A 21325-nucleotide genomic window follows, 5' to 3' on the forward strand; every position below is an offset into this window, starting at 1 on the left:
CCTTGTCCTACCAGGCGCCGCTGTTCTATTCTGCCGGTAATTCGTATAACCAGCCAGCTGTATGTTGATATTGTCGTCGTTCAGCCACGACTCCATAAAGCATAAGATGTTACAGTTTTTAAATGTCCCATTGGTAGTTTAATCTTCCCAATAACTTGTCCATTTCATTGTACAAAGATCGCATGTTTGCTAGCAGAATTGAGGTGAGTGGGGGTTTATTCGATCACCTCCGACTCTTCAGAAGGCAGCCTGCCCTCCGGCCTCTCTTTCTCTGCCTCCTCTTCCCGCAGATCACTGGGGTCGGGTCCTGTTCCCGAGGGAGCCGTATATCCTCCGCCTCGGGCTTGTCAGAGTTGTGAAAGAAGAAAAAGGATTCTGCTAGTACGTGGTGAGTAATCGCAGTCCTGATGTCTAGAAGTTAATTTCGGTCATAAGAGACTTGTAGTGGCAACATTATGGACAAAAATAGTAAAAAAATCAGTTACAAACAACGCAGATAAACAAACAAAAAAACATAATCGGTTGAGGACAAGTAAAACGTCTGCCTTCTGCTCCAGCACCATCTTACTCAGTAGATGGTATAGAATACAGTATAGACATATGCGATGAGTAATGTAGGATATGTAGACATTATTAAAGTGCTGTTATTTAAAGTGACTAGTGATACATTTATTAAATCAATTTATTACATTTAGTAAAGTGGCCAGAGATTTGAGTCTGTATGTTGGCAGCAGCCACTCAATGTTAGTGATGGCTGTTTAACAGTCTGATGGCCTTGAGATAGAAGCTGTTTTTCAGTCTCTCGGTCCCAGCTTTGATGTTCCTGTACTGACCTCGCCTTCTGGATGATAGTGGGGTGAACAGGCAGTGGCTCGGGTGGTTGTTGTCCTTGATGATCTTTTTGGCCTTCCTGTGTTATCGGGTGGTGTAGGTGTCCTGGAGGGCAGGTAGTTTGCCCCCGGTGATGCATTGTGCAGACCGCACTACCCTCTGGAGAGCCTTGCGGTTGTGGGCGGAGCAGTTGCCATACCAGGCGGTGATACAGCCCAACAGGATGCTCTAAATTGTGCATCTGTAAAAGTTTGTGAGTGTTTTAGGTGACAAGCCACATTTCTTCAGCCTCCTGAGGTTGAATAGGTACTGTTGCGCCTTCTTCACCACGCTGTCTGTGTGGGTGGACCATTTCAGTTTGTCCGTGACGTGTACTCCGAGGAACTTAAAACTTTCCATCTCCACCACTGTCCCGTCGATGTGATGGGGGGATACTCCCTCTGCTGTTTCCTGAAGTCCACAATCATCTCCGTTGTTTTGTTGACATTGAGTGAGAGGTTATTTTCCTGACACCACACTCCGAGGGCCCTCACCTCCTCCCTGTAGGCTGTCTCGTCGTTGTTGGTAATCAAGCCTACCACTGTAGTGTCGTCCGCAAACTTGATGATTGATTTGGAGGTGTGCATGGCCACGCAGTCATGGGTGAACAGGGAGTTCAGGAGAAGGCTGAGAACGCACCCTTGTGGTGTCCCAGTGTTGATGATCAGCGGGGTGCAGATGTTGTTTCCTACCCTCACAACCTGGGGACGGCCCGTCAGGAAGTCCAGGACGCAGTTGCACAGGGCGGGGTCGAGACCCAGTGTCTCGAGCATAATGATGTTTGGAGGGTACTATGGTGTTAAATGCTGAGCTGTCGTCAATGAACAGCATTCTTACATAGGTATTCCTCTTGTGACTCAAGTGTGATGGCGATTGCATCGTCTGTGGACCTATTTGGGCTGTAAGCAAATTGGAGTGGGTCAAGGGTATCAGGTAGGGTGGAGGTGATATGAACCTTGACTAGTCTCTCAAAGCACTTCATGATGACAGAAGTGAGTGCTACGGGGCGATAGTCATTTAGTTCAGTTATGTTAGCTTTCTTAGGAACAGGAACAATGGTGGCCATCTTGAAGCATGTGGGCACAGGAGACTGGGATAGGGATTGATTGAATATGTCCGTAAACACACCAGCCAGCTGGTATGCGCATCGTCGGAGGATGCGGCTAGGGAAGCCATCTGGGCCGGCAGCTTTGCGAGGGTTAACACGTTTAAATGTTTTACTCACGTTGGCCTTGGTGAAGGAGAGCCCGCAGGCTTTGGCACGTGTCAGTGGCACTGTATTGTCCTCAAAGCGAGCAAAGAAGTTCTTTAATTTGTCTGGGAGCAAGACGTCAATGTCCGCGACGTGGCTTGTTTTCTTTTTTGTAATCCGAGATTGACTGTAGACCCTGTAACATACGTCTCGTGTTTGAGCTGTTGAATTGCGACTCTAATTTGTCTCTATACTGACGCTTTGCTTGTTTGATTACGTTGCGGAGGGAATAGCTACACTGTTTGTATTCGGGCATGTTTCCAGTCGCCTTGCCATGATTAAAAGCGGTGGTTGGCGCTTTCAGTTTTGCGTGAATGCTGCCACGGTTTCTGGTTAGGGAAGGTTTTAATAGTTACAGTGGGTACAACATCACCGATGCACTTGCTAATAAACTCGCTCACAGAGTCAGCGTATACATCAATGATATTGTCTGAGGCTATCCGTAACATATCCCAGTCCATGTGACCAAAGCAATCTTGAAGCGTGGAATCCGATTGGTCAGACCAGTTTTGGATAGACCTGTTTTAGTTTCTGTCTATAGGCTGGGAGAAACAAAATGGAATCATGGTCAGATTTGCCGAAGGGATGGCGGGGGACGGCTTTGTATGCATCGCGGAAGTTAGAGAAGCAATGGTCCAGAATGCTACCAGCTCCTGTCGCGCATTCGATATGCTGGTAGAATTTAGGAAGCCTTGTTCTTAGATTAGCTTTGTTAAAATCCCCAGCTGCAATAAATGCAGTCTCAGGATATATGGTTTCCAGTTTACGTAGAGTCCAGTGAAGTTCTTTCAGGGCCAGTGAGGCATCTGCTTAGGGGGGATATACACAGCTGTGACTATAATCGAAGAGAATTCTCTTGGTAGATAATGCGGTCTGCATTTGATTGTAAGGAATTCTAGGTCAGTTGAACAAAAGGACTTGAGTTCTTGTATGTTGTTATGATTACACCATGAGTCGTTAATCATACACCCCCGCCCTTCTTCTTACTAGAGAGATGTTTGTTTCTGTCGGCGCGATGCGTGAAGAAAGCGGATGGCTGTACCGACTTTGACAACATATCCCAAGTGAGCCATATTTCCGTCAAACAGAATGTTACAATCTCTGATGTCTCTCTGGAAGGCAACTCGTGCCCTAATTTCGTTCACCTTGCTGTCTAGAGATTGGACATTGGCGAGTAATATGCTTGGAAGCGGTGGATGGTGTGCTCGCCTTCTAAGTCTGACCAGAAGGCCTCACCTGCGGCGACCGCATTGTTTTGGGTCGGCCTCTGGGATAAGATCCCATGTCCAGGGTGGAGGTTCGAACAACGAATCCGCTAGATGAAAGTTGTTTTCCTGGTCGTAATGTTGGTAAGTTGACGTCGCTTTTATATCCAACAGTTCCTCCCGGCTGTATGTAATAACACTTGAGATTTTCTGGCCTAACAATGTAAGAAATAATACATAAAAAAAACAAATTACTGCATAGTTTCCTAAGGACCTGAAGCGAGGCGACCATCTCTGTCGGCGCCACTCTCCACTGCATGAATTGCCGTTGATAATGCCTCGTGTTCACTCCCAGATGAGAGCATGTGCCAGGGATGAGGTGGTAGTGTTATATTATACAGAATGTATTGGATTCTTTTGTGTGTTGTATTAGAATTTTCCCCAAGTACAACATATATGCCCGTGGTGTGTTCTGGGAACTGATTTTCTGTGTGAAAGCCTTTGATCTCCTCATATTGATGCATTTTCTGTTTAAACAGTTTCTTTGTTAGGTTTATGAATATCCAGGTGTGGATGAAACAGAAGAGATATTAATGTGAAAAATGTATATTCATCAGAATGAAAACTATGATTTCACTACTCTATACATATCTTGAGGGACTGTGTGGCTGTGATTTATTTGATCTATTCATATGCATTGTTAATTAGCCTGACACGGTGATCCTGGGAGTGGAATGTGATGCAGTAATACAGTAATAATAACCCAAGGTCTTCTCATTGTTTCAAACATTACTATCATGTTTTCTTTATATCTCAAGGATTATTGCTACAGTAGTGATACTCTATGCATCTCTTTATCTGCATCTGTAAGAGCTGTTTAGTTTCTGTACAAATATCATGCTGCTTAGGAATATAGTTGTCCTCTATGTAGGAAACACTATAGTATTTGGATTGTGTTCCAAATAAAATGCTTATGAAATGTACAGCACTCAGTGATTTTGTTGCTTTTAAGCAAGAGATAGAGGGTCTTTTCCAGGGCAGAAACTTACTATGTTTTGAAACACACTTCATTTACTGCTATTAAAATGACTGTCCTGTTGAAAGCAAGATACAACACTATGGTTGCTCAGTTGAGTCACAACACCAGCATCAAATACTTGAAAAGTATTTAGTACTGTGGATCTGTCTTACTGAGAGATAGGTCTATTAAAGGCCCAGTGCAGTCAAAAATTTGATTTTTCTGTGTTTTATATATATTTCCACACTATAAGGTTGGAGTAATACTGTGATATTGTGAAAATTATGATAATGCCCACTTAGTGTAAGAGCTGTCTGAAAATATTGCCTGAAATTTCAGCCTGTTTTGGTGGGATGGAGTTTTGACCTGCCTGGTGCCATGCTTCAATCTATAGCTAAATGACTCCTGATATCTCCAAGAGTATAGTTTTTGGTCTTTACATGTTGTGGTCTATTGCTGTCTTTTTATATATATATAATGTCTTGAAACAGGAACAGTAGATAATTGTGAATGTAAAAAATGTACTTTGCGCACATGCCCTGCCAAAGGCCTATGCATGGCTTTGCTCCTCCCCCTGCACATTTTAACATTTACATTTTAGTCATTTAGTAAGACACTCTTATGCAGAGTGACTTACAAGAGCAATTAGGGTTAAGTGCCTTGCTCAAGGCCACATCAACATATTTTTCACCTAGTAGGTTCAGGGATTCATACCAAAAACCTTTCGGATACTGGTCCAGCGCTCCTAACCGTTAGGCTACCTGCCGTGTTCAAATTTGCGGTTTGAAGTGACTCAAATCCTATTTATTTGCATATCTGATTCCAATCTGTTATTTTTCCTGCAGTTTGAACTGGCACTTCTTATTTATTTGCCCTCAAGTGATTTTTAGACAGTTATTTGGCATATCTTGTTGCTTGCTAGCTACTCTGTTAATTGTTTACAAACATTAGTGAATGTGTTAGAATGCTAAACAGTTACCTAGCTAGCTAGTTGACTACTGTGGCTAGCCAATAAGGACTCATTTTGAAGGTTGGATCGATCGTCTTATCCTTTGAGGCTTTAAAAGTGATCTTACCCAATGATTTTGAACATTCAAAGCAACTGGGAAATGTCCATGACAGCCATTGTTGTCACCATAGCTTGCTACATAACTTCTGAGTGATAGGAAGCACAAGCACCACCGCCAATCAGCCTACAGCACTGCACACACACCCGTTGTTACTAGTGTATTCTTGTCAGCAAATGACTGTCTGAACACATACAAATCTGATTTGGTAACTTGTAACTTTACTGTTTGGACAGTCAGTAGTCCAAAACGGATTTGAAAAACAAAACTGATTTGCGCATTAAGGCTTGCATTGTGAACAAGGCTTAATAGGCCAAGGCTCTAATCTACTCAGTAGACCAGGGGTATTCAACCTAGGGGTCTGGCCTAGGGGTCCACGGAGGTACTGCAGGGGGTTTGTGAAAATATAAATTTTAAAATATTTTTTTATTTATAATTTCAATGTTTTTAATGAATATCGCAACAACAGAATTTATTTTATTTCACCTTTATTTAACCAAGTAAGCTAGTTGAGAACAAGTTCTCATTTACAATTGCGACCTGGCCAAGATAAAGCAAAGCAGTGCGACACAAACAACAACGCAGAGTTACATGGAATAAACAAGTGTACTGTCAACAAAATAGAAAAAGAAAGTCTATATACAGTGTGTGCAAATGGCATGAGGAGGTATGGCAATAAATAGGCCATAGTAGCAAAGTAATGACAATTTAGCAGATTAACACTGGAGTGATAGATGAGAAGATGATGAGCAGATGATGGTGTGTAAGTAGTGATACTGGTGTGCAAAAGAGCAGCGAAGTAAATAAAAACAATATGGGGATGAGGAAGGTAGACTGGGTGGTGTTGGCTTTGGGGGTGACCAGTGAGATATACCTGCTGGAGCGCGTGTTACGGGTGGGTGTTGTTATCGTGCCTAGTGAGCTGAGATAAGGTGGAGCTTTACCTAGCATAGACTTGTAGATGACCTGGAGCGAGGACCAGCCGACTACAGCATACAGGTTGCAGTGGTGGGTGGTATAAGGCGCTTTAGTAACAAAATGGATGGTACTGTGATAGAATGCATCCACTTTGCTGAGTAGAGTATTGGAAGCTAATTTGTAGATTGGTTGAAAAGCATGCATTTGGTTTTGCTTGCGTTTAAGAGCAGTTGGAGGCCATGGAAGGAGTGTTGTTTGGCATTGAAGCTCGTTTGGAGGTTAGTTAACACAGTGTCCAAAGAAGGGCCTGATGTATACAGAATGGTGTCGTCTACGTAGAGGTGGATCAGGGAATCACCCGCAGCAAGAGAATGAAAACATTTTGAATTACATTGGACTCAATTACACTGACTAGAGTATCTGACATTGGCTTTGAATTAGCACCTGTGAATAAGCTAACAGTAAAGCAAGTGCCAAAAACGGCAAGGAACCCTTCTTGACTTGGACATACAGTACCAGTCAAAAGTTTGGGCACACCTACTCATTCAAAGGTTTTTATTTTTTTTAAACTATTTTCTACATTGTAGAATAATAGTGAAGACATCAAAACTACGAAATAACACATAGTAAAAAAGTGTTAAACAAATCCAAATATATTTTATATTTGACATTCTTCAAACATTCTTTGCCTTGATGACAGCTTTAAACACTCTTGGCATTCCCTCAACCAGCTTCATGAGGTAGTCACCTGGAATGCATTTAAATTAAAAGGTGTGCCTTGTTAAAAGTTAATTTGTGGAATTTCTTTCCTTCTTAATGCGTTTGAGCCAATCAGTTATGTGGTGACAAGGTATGGGTGGTATACAGAAGATAAAATACCAAGTCCATATTATGGCAAGAACAGCTCAAATAAGTAAAGAGAAACGAAAGTCCATAATTACTGTAAGACATGAACGTCAGTCAATCCGGAAAATTTCAAGAACTTTGAAAGTTTCTTCAAATCCAGTCGCAAAAATCATCAAGCGCTATGATAAAACTGGCTCTCATGAGGACCGCCACAGGAAAGGAAGACCCAGAGTTAGCTCTGCTGCAGAGTACAAGTACATTGGAGTTAACTGCATGTCAGATTGCAGCCCAAATATATCCTTCACAGAGTTCAAGTAACAGACACATCTCAACATCAACTGTTCAGGGGAGACTGCCTGAATCAGGCCTTCATGGTCGAATTTCTGCAAGGAACCACTATTAAAGGACACCAATAAGAAGAAGATACTTGCTTGGGCCAAGAAACACCAGCAATGGGCATTAGACTGGTGGAAATCTGTCCTTTGATCTAATGAGTCCAAATGCGATTTTTTTTCTCCAACCGCTGTTTCTTTGTGATACGCAGAGTAGGTGAACGGATGATCTCTGCATGTAAGGTTCCCACCGTGAAGCATGGAGGAGAAGGTGTGATGGTGTGGGGGTGCTTTGCTGGATATGCCATCCCATATGGTTTGTGCTTAGTGGAACTATACTTTTGTTTTTCAACAGGTCAATGACCCAAAACACAACTCCAGGCTGTGTAAGGGCTATTTGATCAAGGAGAGTGATGGAGTGCTGCATCAGATGACCTTGCCTCCACAATCACCCGACCTCAACCCAATTGATATGGTTTGGAATGAGTTGGACCGCAGAGTGAAGGAAAAGAAGTCAACAAGTGCTCAGCCTATTTGGGAACTCCTTCACGACTGTTGGAAAAGCATTCCTCATGAAGCTGTTTGAGAGAATGCCAAGAGTGTGCAAAGCTGTCATCAAGGCAAAGGTGGCTACTTTGAAGAATCTTAAATATAAAATTGATTTTGATTTGTTTAACACTGTTTCGGTTACTACATGATTCCATATGTGTTATTTCATAGTTTTGATGTCTTCACTATTATTCTACGGTGTAGAAAAATATTTACAAAATAAAGAAAAACTCTTGAATGAGTAGGTGTGTTCAAACTTTTGACTGATACTGTACATTTTTGCCAACACATGGCTAACATTTGTTCAACCAGCTAAACAGCCTCTTTCAGCAAAGATAGTTTTGGAATTACATTTCTAGCTAATAGACTATGAGTTTATATTTCCTCTTCCAATTATAATGTAGGGAGGTCAGAATAATGAATAACTATCTTTAATCTTTTTAAAGTAGACTAACTTACTGTGAGATAAATCCAAACCTTTTCAAGAAGTGTGGCTATCTATGATCCCCTGCCACCAACTGGATTATACTAGATGGTAAGTGGAGTTTTCCTTTAAACCTCGTCATATTCAGATACTATCAGAATTGTGTAAAACCAGTCAGGTAGAAGCATCAATGAGTGCTTGTTCCCCTTCATGTGTGTATAGTTATTTGGTTATGATTGCCTGCTGAAACATTCATTCACATCTCTGTTACATACAGTATATTTTCTTGAAGGTAGGTGTCCTGCTGCCTGCTGACCGCCCAGGTTGCACCTTGTTCTTCAGAGGCATCATGCATTTACCCAGGCACCCTCCTCCCTCCTGCCTCCTGCCTCCCCTCCCCTTCTCGATGTGTACTGAGCTGGGACAATCACAGTGAGATTGCTACAAGTAGTGTCTGGAACGCCCACTAGGGGCTGCACTAGTAGAGGAACAGCACAGAGAGATCAATACAGCACACCAAGAGAGAGAGAGAGCGAGAGAGCGAGAGAGAGCGAGAGGCAGAGAGCGAGTCAGAGAGCGAGAGGCAGAGAGCGAGTCGGAGAGCGAGTGGAGGAGAGAGAGAGCAAAAGCGAGAAGCACACATTGCTTCCCCACTGCAGCTGTGAGAAGCAGGGAGAGAGGAGAGCTCTCATCTGATCAGCAGTAGTAACAATACAGGGCTAAATACATACTTGGCTGAAAGATCAATACAGTCAGCAAAAGATGCTAGGAAAGTGAGAGAGAAGCCTCTTGGAGATCAGTGTACAGCGAGAGAAAGGGACCGGCACCAGAGGGAAGAGAGAAATAAACCGAGGGAAATTGGGTAAGTTAGACTGCATGTTTTTAAAAAATGATTTTTTTTTCAGGTATAGCTTTGTTCCTGGCGGGGGTTTGGTTGATGGGGGCAAGATAACAAATATATCAATCAAAGCATTATCCTGCTGAGCAGAGGGGCCACAACAATATCCATCTAATGACTCCTCAGCAGGGACTAAACAGCAGACAACATCAGGAAACTAAACCCGTCTAATGTTGTTAGAAACAGTTTCATCAAGCGCTAGAGCAATTTCATGTTACATTAATTGATACTGATACAATTTCACAGGACAATGAGTACTCCAAAAGTAATGCAAAAAGTACTGCAGACTTTAATGGCAAGCACATTCCATATCACAACAAAATCAGTACACTTCAAAAAACTTTTTTTTTTAAATGTACACCTAGTATATGGTTCCGTATCTAGTTACTCTGTATTTTACTGGAAAAATGTAATAAAAACTCAAAAATAATAATCTTTATCATTACTTAACCTTTTTTAACAAGAAATGACATGTTCAATTGATCACATAATGTAGCATGCATGTTATAGATGTATAGCTTTATTCCGTGTGCCGAGTATACAATACGAAACAAACCCATAACTGACTTGTTTTGGAGGAACACTGAGCACAGTATCAGTGTCCCTAATTTTCCCCACATATTCAAGTGTCTCAACTAGCAACCACCAGGTCACTGAGTCTTGATCTCATTGTTGTGTGAAACTAAACCAATGCTATCATTGTATTTTAGTTTTATTTCCCCAAATCTAAGCCAAGTATTATTGCTGTTGACTAAGAAAATTACTGTGTAAACATCCAATCATTTGTTTAATGCTGTGTCAGATAAGGATGATATAGTGTGGTTTATATCTCCAGAAATAATATGTTTATCTCATGGTATTCTTTTTGGGAAACATTTAGCTATATATCTGCTGTTCCTCTAGACAGCATCACCAAGTGAATGTTATTGTCATATATCTCATGTGTCTAATTGGTCAAAGTCAGCTGAGCATATTGTCCATGGACCAGAGAGTCGGAGGTTTGCTGTTAGATATTAGCATGATATTAACATCTGGTGAGGGGGTGTCCTAGGGCATACCCTTTTGGATGATTTACAATCTGTACAGAAATCTCACACCATTGCAAAATAACTCTGTTGGTCCATTCTGTGTTGTGACTTTGAGATATAATTGGGTTAATTTTAGGCACCACCTTTGAGTTGTGTCTGATGTGGATGTATGCTGAAAGAGTCTGAAGGTATAGAGTAGTGTTCTTCTGTTCTGAGATATCGTTTGGTTAATTTTAGGCACCACCTTCATGCTGTGTGCGGTGTGGATATAGGCTGGCTGTGAGTCTGGAGGTAGAAAGGAATCAGTCTTAGGATTCCTACCTCCCATCCTCTCAATTCCCTTCTCCCCTGTGACCCTGTGTCATTAGCATGAGCCAAGCTTTCAAAGGTTCCCTAAGTCTGAAAATGTAGATAACATTCTCTCTATTTCATCTACTAAGTAGATCCATCCATCCATAAAGTGTGACTTCGGTTAGAAGCTAGTTTGCTAACCATACAGTGATCAATGAATGTGTGTAAAATGGCTGAAAATCACAAGGCATAATATGTCTGTGCTATATGTTAAGAGAATTGATAGAAAAATATCGTAACCTATTCCTTGTGGACTTTTGTTCATTAATGACGCTTAGAAATAGACTCATTCATTAGGTTAGGTTAAAAATATTGACATCATTAAGTGGTGCTCTTTCTCTTTTTTCCCTCAGCTTGTTTCATTACTCTAGAGCTCAGGACGGTTTCTTTTTGTTCTCTATGTGAATAATTAATATTTACCAGTGTGCCAATGGGTAGCCAAACAACAAGATGATGTTAGTCTATGTGGTCATTAATCATTTACATAATATTTAAATCCTGGGGATTTAGTTCCCTGTTGCGCCCAGCGGTGATTTTGTTAGAGAAGTTTCCCCATTACTCCTCATTATTCTGCATTCAAATGGAGGTATTTCATTCATTTGCATCATCAATCAAATAATGTATTCAGACAAACAGAGCTGCCAAAACACTGCTCAGGTGTACATAATACCAATAGCCAGATCCACCTAAATTTGTACCATTGTGTTTCTCTCGGGCCAATGTAATAAAGAAACTGACAGTGTGATGAACAGCTTCTTGCAAAAAAATTGCAACTGAGGACTTCTGAACAGTCTCTGGTTTCCTCCATCATGCTATCCCAGTTCAAGCTTATTTTAGGACAATATTATTACACTTACAATCAAAGGTCATTAGCTAATGACAGTGGATGCATGCAATGCACAATGATGATACAGTATAGAGATGGTGCTATGTGGTTGCTCTGGATTATTCTACCAGTCTTCTATGCATCCCTTTGGGGTCACCATGGTCCGTTCTGTCATATTCTCAATCTGTTTGATGAATGTTCTGTAGACCCTGCACTGATTTGTCTGCACCACACACGGAAAAAGACACACAAGCATTTCCATTTCCCCAAATCAGAGTATAGAAAACAGAAGAAAATGAAACACACAAACTCATGCTCATGCAAATCTTCCTACCTACGCAACCCTCTGTTTCCCTAGCGAGAGATAGAGTAAGAGCCCATTTGAAATGTACAATGTTACTTATTATCATGTACCCGTGGTAGCATGGCTTTTTTCTCATCACCAGTGGGGGAGTTAAAGTGCATTGGCTTGCAGTGGTGCCAGGCTTCTATTCTGGCCTGTGGAGAAAAGCTCTGGAGACAATCCTCTGGCACAACAAAGCACTAGCGTTGAACTTAGACCACGCCTGTCTTCATTAATGTTTATGATGAATATATTAATTATGAAGATCTTATTACACTTTTTCTATTTGGCTGCCCAAGGCAGGCTGCAACAGTAGTAGCATTCTCTGTGTGTCCTCTATTCGAAAGTCTGCATGCTCATTGAGCACCGAAATGATGCCAGACTGGGATAAATGTTAAGTGACAGTGGGCGAGCAACAAGTCAGCAGTTAGGTGGTCAGGAGTCTTATCCGGCAAGATAGATTCCGACTACCTACAGTTTGCTTTGAATTGCAGTGCTGGGCAGAGAAAATCAGCAATCGATGGAGGGCTAAAAATTCGCAGTTATATACTGCTCAGTGACAAAGAACGTTTGTCTTATCAGCTCTGTTTGATCATGCCTGAGCTAACCAGGCGATTGATTGTGCCATAAACCTGAAGGAAATGGGGAGGGAAAAAAAGCATAAATCAAATATGATTTCCAATAGCTGGACAGGAGCTTTGGATTAGCTTTAATTCTCCTCGGATTCACAACAGTATATTACTGCTTGTGTAGACAGAAAACCCAGAGAACACTTAAACTGAACCGCAATAAAAAGTTAGGAAGGATGAGGATGAATGAAGACCATCCATCTTTCAGCTAATAATCATTTGAAACATAGGCCCTCTTTAATTATTTTTGCTATTTCGTTAGGACACTTCTAAGACCAGATCACTAAAAGTATAGTATGTGGACTTATTCTCTTTATATTTGTAAAGGTGTTTTGTTTTATTTGATCTTCACAACAGTCATGGGATTTGTTCATCATCCCCAGTTTGGTATAATTTCTGCTTCTCTGATCCAGGTGTAGCAGCATACTATAGGGTGCTTCAAATAAATCATTTTGTAAGGAATATACAGTACAGTATCTCTTTAACAAGCATTTGCCTTACGGGTCTCTGGGGTTATTTTTATCCACATTTTTCTCCTCCCAACGATAGGGAACGAGGAGGGCCATGCTAATGACTTCTTATTAGTGGGATGAGAGCACTGGCGTAACACAGTTTCTCTGGTCAGAGTTCACCCCCCCACCTTCCCTAAAATCAAAATTAATTGAATGCGTCAGCCAGCCAGCCACTCACAAAGTATAGACTTCCGATCGCTGTCCAAATTGCGACATGACTATGCATCTGCCTATCGAATCGATGATGGACTTTCTGTGGTGCCAGGGCATGTAGCCTATAGCTTTGCTTTAGCTAATAGATCAATGTTTATTGGTAGGCATATTTGGTCGTAATTTTGTCATGTTAAGCCTAACATTTCACAAAGCTATACAGTGCATTCGAAAAGTATTCAGACCTCTTAAATTAAAAAAATATAATAATAAATCTTTGTAGCTTTATTCTAAAATGTATATAAAAAAAAAGATCCCTCATCAATCTACACGTAATACCCCATAATGACAAAGCGAAATAGGTTTTTAGAAAATGTTGCACATTTATTACAAATAAAAAACAGAAATTCCTTATTTACATAAATACTCAGACCCTTTGCCATGAGACTTGAAATCAGGTGCATCCTATTTCCATTGATCATCCTTGAGATGTTTCTACAACTTGATTCGAGTCCACCTGTGGTAAATTCAATTGATTGGACATGATTTGGAAAGGTTCACGCCTGTTTATATCAGGTCTCACAGTTGACAGTGCATGTCAGAGCAAAAACCAAGCCATGAGGTCAAAAGAATCGTCCTCAGAGTTCTGAGACAGGATTGTGTCGGGGCACAAATCTGGGGAAGGATGCCAAAACATTTCTGCAGCATTGAAGGTTCCCAAGGACACAGTGACCTCCATTCTTAAATGGAACAAGTTTGGAACCACCAAGACTCTTCCTAGAACTGACCACATGGCCAAACTGAGCAATCGGGGTAGACGGGCCTTGGCCATGGAGGTGACCAAGAACCCGATGGTCAATCTGACAGAGCTCCAGAGTACATCGGTAGAGATGGGAGAACCTTCCAGAAGGACAACCATCTCTGCAGCACTCTACCAATCAGGCCTTTATGGTAAAGTGGCCAGACGGAAGCCACTCCTCAGTAAAAGGAGTTTTCCAAAAGGAACCTAAAGGACTCTCAGACCATGAGAAACAAGATTCTGTGGTCTGATGAAACCAAGATTGAACTCTTAGGCCTGAATGCCAAGCGTCACGTCTGGAGGAAACCAGGCACCACTCATCACCTGGCCAATACCATCCCAACAATGAAGCATGGTGGTGGCAGCATCATGCTGTGTGGATGTTTTTCAGTGGCAGGGACTGGGAGACTAGTCAGGATCGAGGGGAAAAATGAACGGAGCAAAGTACAGAGAGATCCTTGATGAAAACCTTCTCCAGAGCACTCAGGACCTCAGATTGGGGCAACGGTTCACCTTCCAACAGGACAATGACCCTAAGCACACAGCCAAGACAACGCGGGAGTGGCTTTGGAACAAGTCTCTAAATGTCCTTGAGTGGCCCAGCCAGAGCCCGGACATGAACCCGATTGAACATCTCTGGAGAGACCTGAAGATACCTGTGCAGCAGCGCTCCCCATCCAACCAGACAGAGCTTGAGAGGTGCTGCAGAGAAGAATGGGAGAAACTCCCCAAATATAGGTGTGCCAATCTTGTAGTGGCATACCCAAGAAGATTCGAGGCAGTAATGGCTGCGAAAGGTGCTTCAACAAAGTACTAATGGTCTGAATACTTACAGTTCGAGTTGGAAGGTTACATACACTTAGGTTAGAGTCATTAAAACTCATTTTTTAACCACTCCACAAATTTCTTGTTAACAAACTATAGTTTTGGCAAGTCAGTTAGGACATCTACTTTGTACATGACACAAGTCATTTTTACAAAAGAATGCAGGACACTCAAATATTTGCATAATTTGAGTTGTTTCAATTATTAGTCCCGTAAAGCTAAAGGTTTCAAGTTCCAAAGTTTATTCACCATGTGCACAGGATACAGCAGGTGAAAACATCTTAATCACAGAAGTATCTTAACAAATCAGTAGAAGAATAAATAAATGGCTAAATACACCAGAGTACAGTCTTTGTTGTCTGCAGTATTCTGTTTCGAACTTATTTTGTGGCTGGGCTCCACCCTTTCAAACAGCCTCTGAGTGCGGAATGCTTACATTAGTGATTCCTGTCATTGGGCTTTCATTGTCAGTGTCAAAGCCTTATTGCCAAAGGACCGAGTGAACCAATGTCCGTGTTGTTTACTGTGCCTGCATCAGAACTGACAATGAAAGCCAATGGGGAATAGAGTTTTCATTCTCCCCTGTCCAGTGTTCATGTTTTTATTGTGTCCACAGCTATCTTTCTACAGTGTCTTCTGTGTTGTTTCTACCGTTTCTCCTGTATCTACAGTAGGCGACTGGACCAATTAAAAGGTGTTGTATAAATTATTTTGTGTATCAGCATTATCAGAATGGCTTAAAATGACTTCCTGATGGCTCCTGGGCAGTGGTATTAATGACAGCTGTGACACTGATTTAAATTCACCCAGTAATTAAACAAACATCATTGATTTCCCAATTACACTTTTCTCTTGGCTCCCTCACTCGCATTACCCTGCCTTCATGCCTGCCTGGCTTCCCAGCCCCCCTGCAGCTGTAGGCCAATCAGATAATTGTAATTTGTGAAATGAGCAACAGTCAATTCCAGTTAGACAGTGGTCAGACACATTGATATTCCGTGCGCTGTTGAAAACCTTTCCTTCCTCTTGCTAATTGACAGACGGGTCGAAACAGCGGCATTTTAGCTTGAAACCGAGTTTGGATTATCATAATGTCTGTGTGTCAAAGAGGAATACAACTGTTTTGAACAAAGAATACAACTCTGTTGAGCGCTTTATCAAGAGAATCTTACTATGTGGCCAATAATGTATCTGAATCTATATTTGAACTACTCAGTTCTATTTTTCAACATGAGGATATGTGGATGGGGTTAGGGCTTCATGATATGGGCAAAACATTTTATTGAGATTTTTTCCCCCAAATATTGCAATTGCAATTTTCCGCGCTATATACATCAAAACAATTTGGGGAAGTGTTGGAATCATAGAAATAGAATGATGTATTTTAAGAAGCAAAGAGGAAAGCAGCATTGTTCTTGTTTGAAACAATTTGTTGACTGTATTTCACCTAACAGAACAGCATGCAAGCTTATAGTGAATCTAGCAACGAGGAGGCGGAACTGTGCTGCTTGAGGGACAGGGGGCGGGGCTTGGTGTGTGCGGGAAGCAGCCGTAAGAAGAAAAAAAAGTATATTATCAAAACGGATGTTACATGTGGCTGAGATGCGTTTCAAAATATTGCATGTGATATGGATTTCTTGCGATATGACTACAGCACATGTCAGTACTGAAATTTCGATGTGAATTTGATGAATTTTGCAGACATAGATGAGGTTTTCTTGTGTTGGTGGTCTTTTAGCAGTTATTAAGAGGATAAATGAGGTTTGCTTGTGTTGGTGGTCTTTCAGCTGTTAGTTCTCCCCATCTGTGCGGGCAGATGGAGGACAGCTCCCACATAGCTTTGTCTGCTGCCAAGTCTTCTCTATCCTGCTCTGTAGTTAAAAGGAAAGGAAGACTAGGCTACATCTCAGCATCATAGCTTCACCAGTATCCGTATTTTGTGGTGTGGTGATTGTTCTGCTGAGGGTAGTGTAACACAATCTTAGTGTTATCATGTTAAGAGCCCAATCCTGGAGGTGAAAGTTATACCCCGTGGGGGAAGTTGTAGAGCTAGGGAGAGGGTGTCAGAGTCTAGGGTTGGATTCTCTTTCTTTTCGTTAGAGCCTCCCAGTTGCCTCATTGATGCTCAAAGAAGCTTGTGACAAGGAATGCTTGGTGTTGCCATGCCAATCAGTTTGTGTCCTTTTAAAATATAGTTGATGTCGGAAGTTTACATACACTTAGGTTGGAGTCATTAAAACTCGTTTTTCAACCACTCCACAAATTTCTTGTTAACAAACTATAGTTTTGGCAGGTCAGTTAGGACATCTACTTTGTGCATGACACAATACATTTTTACAACAATTGTTTACAGACAGATTATTTCACTTATAATTCACTGTATCACAATTTCAGTGGATCAGAAGTTAACATACACTAAGATGACTGTGCCTTTAAACAGCTTGGAAAATGCCAGATAATGATGTGATGATTTTAGAAGCTTCTGATAGGCTAATTGACATCATTTGAGTCAATTGGAGGTGTATCTGTGGATGTATTTCAAGGCCTACCTTCAAACTCAGTGCCTCTTTGCTTGACATCATGGGAAATTCAAAAGAAATCAGCCAAGACCTCAGAAAAAAATTGTAGACCTCCACAAGTCTGGTTCATCCTTGGGAGCAATTTCGAAACACTTGAAGGTACCATGTTCATCTGTACAAACAATAGTAAGCAAGTATAAACACCATGGGACCACGCAGCCGTCATACCGCTCAGGAAGGAGACACCTTCTGTCTCCTGGAGATGAACATACTTTTTTGCGAAAAATGCAAATCAATCCCAGAACAACAGCAAAGGACCTTGTGAAGATGCTGGAGGAAACGGGTACAAAAGTATCTATATCCACAGTAAAACGAGTCCTATCTTGACATAACCTGAAAGGCCGCTCAGCAAGGAAGAAGCCACTGCTCCAAAACCGCAAAAAAAAGCCAGACTATGGTTTGCAACTGCACATGGGGACAAAGATCGTACTTTTTGGAGAAATGTCCTCTAGTCTGATGAAACAAAAATAGAACGGTTTGGCCATAATTACCATTGTTATGTTTGGAGGGGAAAAAAGGGGGAGGCTTGCAAGCCGAAGAACACCATCCCAACCATGAAGCTTTGGGCTGGCAGCATCATGTTGTGGGGTGCTTTGCTACAGGAGGGACTGGTGCACTTCACAAAATAGATGGCATCATGAGGTAGGAAAATGATGTGGATATATTGAAGCAACATCTCAAGACATCAGTCAGGAAGTTAAAGCTTGGTCACAAATGGGTCTTCCAAATGAACAAATACCCCAAGCATACTTCCAAAGTTGTGGCAAAATGGCTTAAGGACAACAAAGTCAAGGTATTGGAATGTCCATCACAAAGCCCTGACCTCAATCCTATTGAAAATTTGTGGGCAGAACTGAAAAAGCATGTGCGAGCAAGGAGGCCTACAAACCTAACTCAGTTACACCAATTCTGTCAGGAGGAATGGGCCAAAATTCACCCAATTTATTGTGGGAAGCTTGCGTAAGGCTACCTGAAACGTTTGACCCGAGTTAAATTATTTTAAAGGCAATGCTACCAAATACTAATTGATTGTATGTAAACTTCTGACCCAATGGGAATGTGACGAAATAAATAAAAGCTGAAATAAATCATTCTCTCTACTATTATTCTGACATTTCACATGCTTAAAATCAAGTGGTGATCCTAACTGACCTAAGACAGGGGATTTTTTACTAGGATTAAATGTCTGGAATTTTGAATTTGAGTTTAAATGTATTTGGCTAAGGTGTATGTAAACTTCCAACTTCAACTGTATCTAGATAAATATGTTTGAGTGTATATGGTGGGCATTTTGGATTCCTAACATATTTGAAGTACACAAAAGTAGTATTGAGTACAGGTACACATACGTAAAAATAATTCTCATTTAAAACATGTACATGCACAGGTGTTTAAACAACCATTTGACGTGCACTCATCAGAGGAGAGCTTCTGTGGCTGAAGCTTTCACATTGACATCAAACAAATGTTGGTTGGTATAATATTTGAATCGATGTTATTTGTGGAGGGATGCAAACAATTGCTTAAAAACTTGAGAAATGTTACCGCAGATATTTTTGTTCTCTTGGTGACCACAGGAGAAAAAATTGTTGGCTTTATTGCTTGAACACATTTCATGTTCCATGATATTCAATACCTCTTGCTGAAAGCAGCAGGTACTTGTATAAAACCTGCAATGGTAATCACTGAAGCATTTTATATAACTGACCTTAGACTAGTTTGTCAAAAATAATTGTCCACTGAACAATATGTAGGTGTTTTGTGTATGCCGTTGCTTCCCCAAGTTAAAAAGAATATCATACTGAAGTGGTTGTTATTATCTATGAAATCTAACAAGTAAACCTCACATTAGTTTGTTACTGTGAATGCTAGCAAAGACCCCCCCCCCCCCCCCCCCCCCCCCTGCTCCATAACCAAAAACATGCAGTTGTGGTTCTTTATAAAGCAGATTCAAAGCCTGGATGGCTTTAATAAATTACACCTCCCACTCTGATCATCACCATTTAGAACCAGTCACACCTCTAGTCAGTCTGTGTTCATATTTCTCATTACATAAACCAGTCCACCCAGAGAGATCACACAATGAGCTATTCTTCCCCTCAGCCCAGCACTCAGTCAATGGTGCACTCAAAGGGCTTTAATAGAGGAGAGGAGGACATTGGGACTGGCTTGGAGCTTTGTTCCAATTAAGCTATTTGAACAAAAATCAGACCAGCCTCAGTGAGAGAGAACGTCTTTCACAGACACAGTAAGACCAGCTCCGGTGTAGAGAGGATATAGCAGTCCACTGGTAAAAGACATAGATATTGAATATATTGATCAAAGACATTCTCCGGTACCATTAAGTATTTTTTAAACCTCCTGTTTTGGGCTGGATGTGTCAATGTGTAGTTTATACATACATAATCTATGAGCAGAATAAGTGTCTTATCTCAATTAGCCATGAAATCCCTACTTTGAAAGAGTCTGTTTACTGTAAGCTATGCTGCACCATAGAAATTCGAGTTCCAGCCAATGAGGCTCAACACCTTGCCATTTGAGTGACAGCTAGCAAGATGCACATACTATACAGCAGACCGAGAGAGCAATGATGTGATGCACATATCTGCACATGTGACGTGGCATGCAATTTTTGTTCGTGAGCGCTACGTACAGAAGAAGTATTGGCTAAAAAGTATACTAAAGAACCAGAGAGTTCTTGGGAGCTGTCACGTTCCTGACCTGTTTTCTCTTGTTTTATATGTCTTTATTGGTCAGGGCGTGAGTGTTGGGTGGGCAGTCTATGTTTTCTATTTCTATGTGGGGTTTTGTGTTCGGCCTGGTATGATTCTCAATTAGAGACAGGTGTGTATCGTTTGTCTCTGATTGAGAGTCATACTAAGGCAGCCAGGATTTCACTGGTGTTTTGTGGGTGTTTGTTTCCTGTCTCAGTGTTTGTTCTGCACCAGATAGGACTGTCTCGGTTTTCACATTTTGTTATTTGTTAAGTGTTCATGGTTATTGTTTAATTAAACATGTTGAGCACTGGCTACGCTGCATTTTGGTCCTCTCCTTTACCCCTGGAAGAAAACCTTCACAGAAGCTAGTGAAATAAAATGGCATTTCCACTGATTTCATTTGATATCTGCTTGACCTCAATGTGTATTGACTTTGTAGACAGAAGCAAAATGGAATTAGGGCACATGAAAAAGCATTGACCTTTACATTATATACTTAGACATCATGACACACACTAGGCATTTCAATTCCAAAACTTCTCAAATCCTTTCTAACGGAAAGCTCTGTGCTGTTCTCAATTAGTGCCTCTTCATGCATTAAGGTAGCACTGCTCAAAGAACACGAACTAATGAAGCAGTGCTGTTGAATAATTGACCAAGCAGTTTCCTCAAATTTAGACGTACTCAAATTATAATATTTTAATTCATGGGTGTTTGTTTATATTGGCCTACTTATTATTTGTGGAATAGGCTTATGGAATAAGTGAATGTTACTAACCAAACAGTGAAATCAGCTCGCTGAATGAGAGAAGTCTGTCTGTGGTGATAAGACAGTAACATTTCAAAGTAGGATGGCTGCCATTACTTCCCACTAGCTTGGGATGGCTTAAAATGCGAATCCCTTAGAAGTTTGATCATTCAAATTGGAATTGTGATAGGGAAAGCAAAAACAAAGGCATACTAAGACATAAAAAAACTAACATTTTATCTTAGACAATAAGACAAGGTGGTTAATTGGCTTTTTACTTTATAATTATCAGCATGCGCAGTTCAAATAATACAACACAACAATAGCTGGTCTAAACTATTTGTTTAATATTGCATATTGTATGGTCCTTCATGTGATACTCTGTATCGGCTGTCGTTTGAAGTTTGAAGGATCAGAGGACCAATGCGCAGCGGGATAA

The 21325-nt window shown here is 41.1% G+C and overlaps 1 protein-coding gene across 2 annotated transcripts in view; it reads left to right on the forward strand.

The window, feature by feature from the left end:
* Positions 1–9067: 9067 nt before the first annotated feature.
* LOC129824018 (tenascin-R-like) overlaps positions 9068–21325 on the forward strand; it is a 163845-nt gene continuing 151587 nt past the window's right edge. For both annotated transcript variants that reach the window (XM_055883286.1, XM_055883287.1), the window contains exon 1: positions 9068–9343. The gene's annotated coding sequence lies outside the window, so the exon portion shown is untranslated. The remainder of the gene's footprint in view (positions 9344–21325) is intronic.

The sequence above is a fragment of the Salvelinus fontinalis genome, chromosome 26 (assembly GCF_029448725.1).
Source record: "Salvelinus fontinalis isolate EN_2023a chromosome 26, ASM2944872v1, whole genome shotgun sequence".
Classification (NCBI taxonomy): domain Eukaryota; kingdom Metazoa; phylum Chordata; class Actinopteri; order Salmoniformes; family Salmonidae; genus Salvelinus; species Salvelinus fontinalis.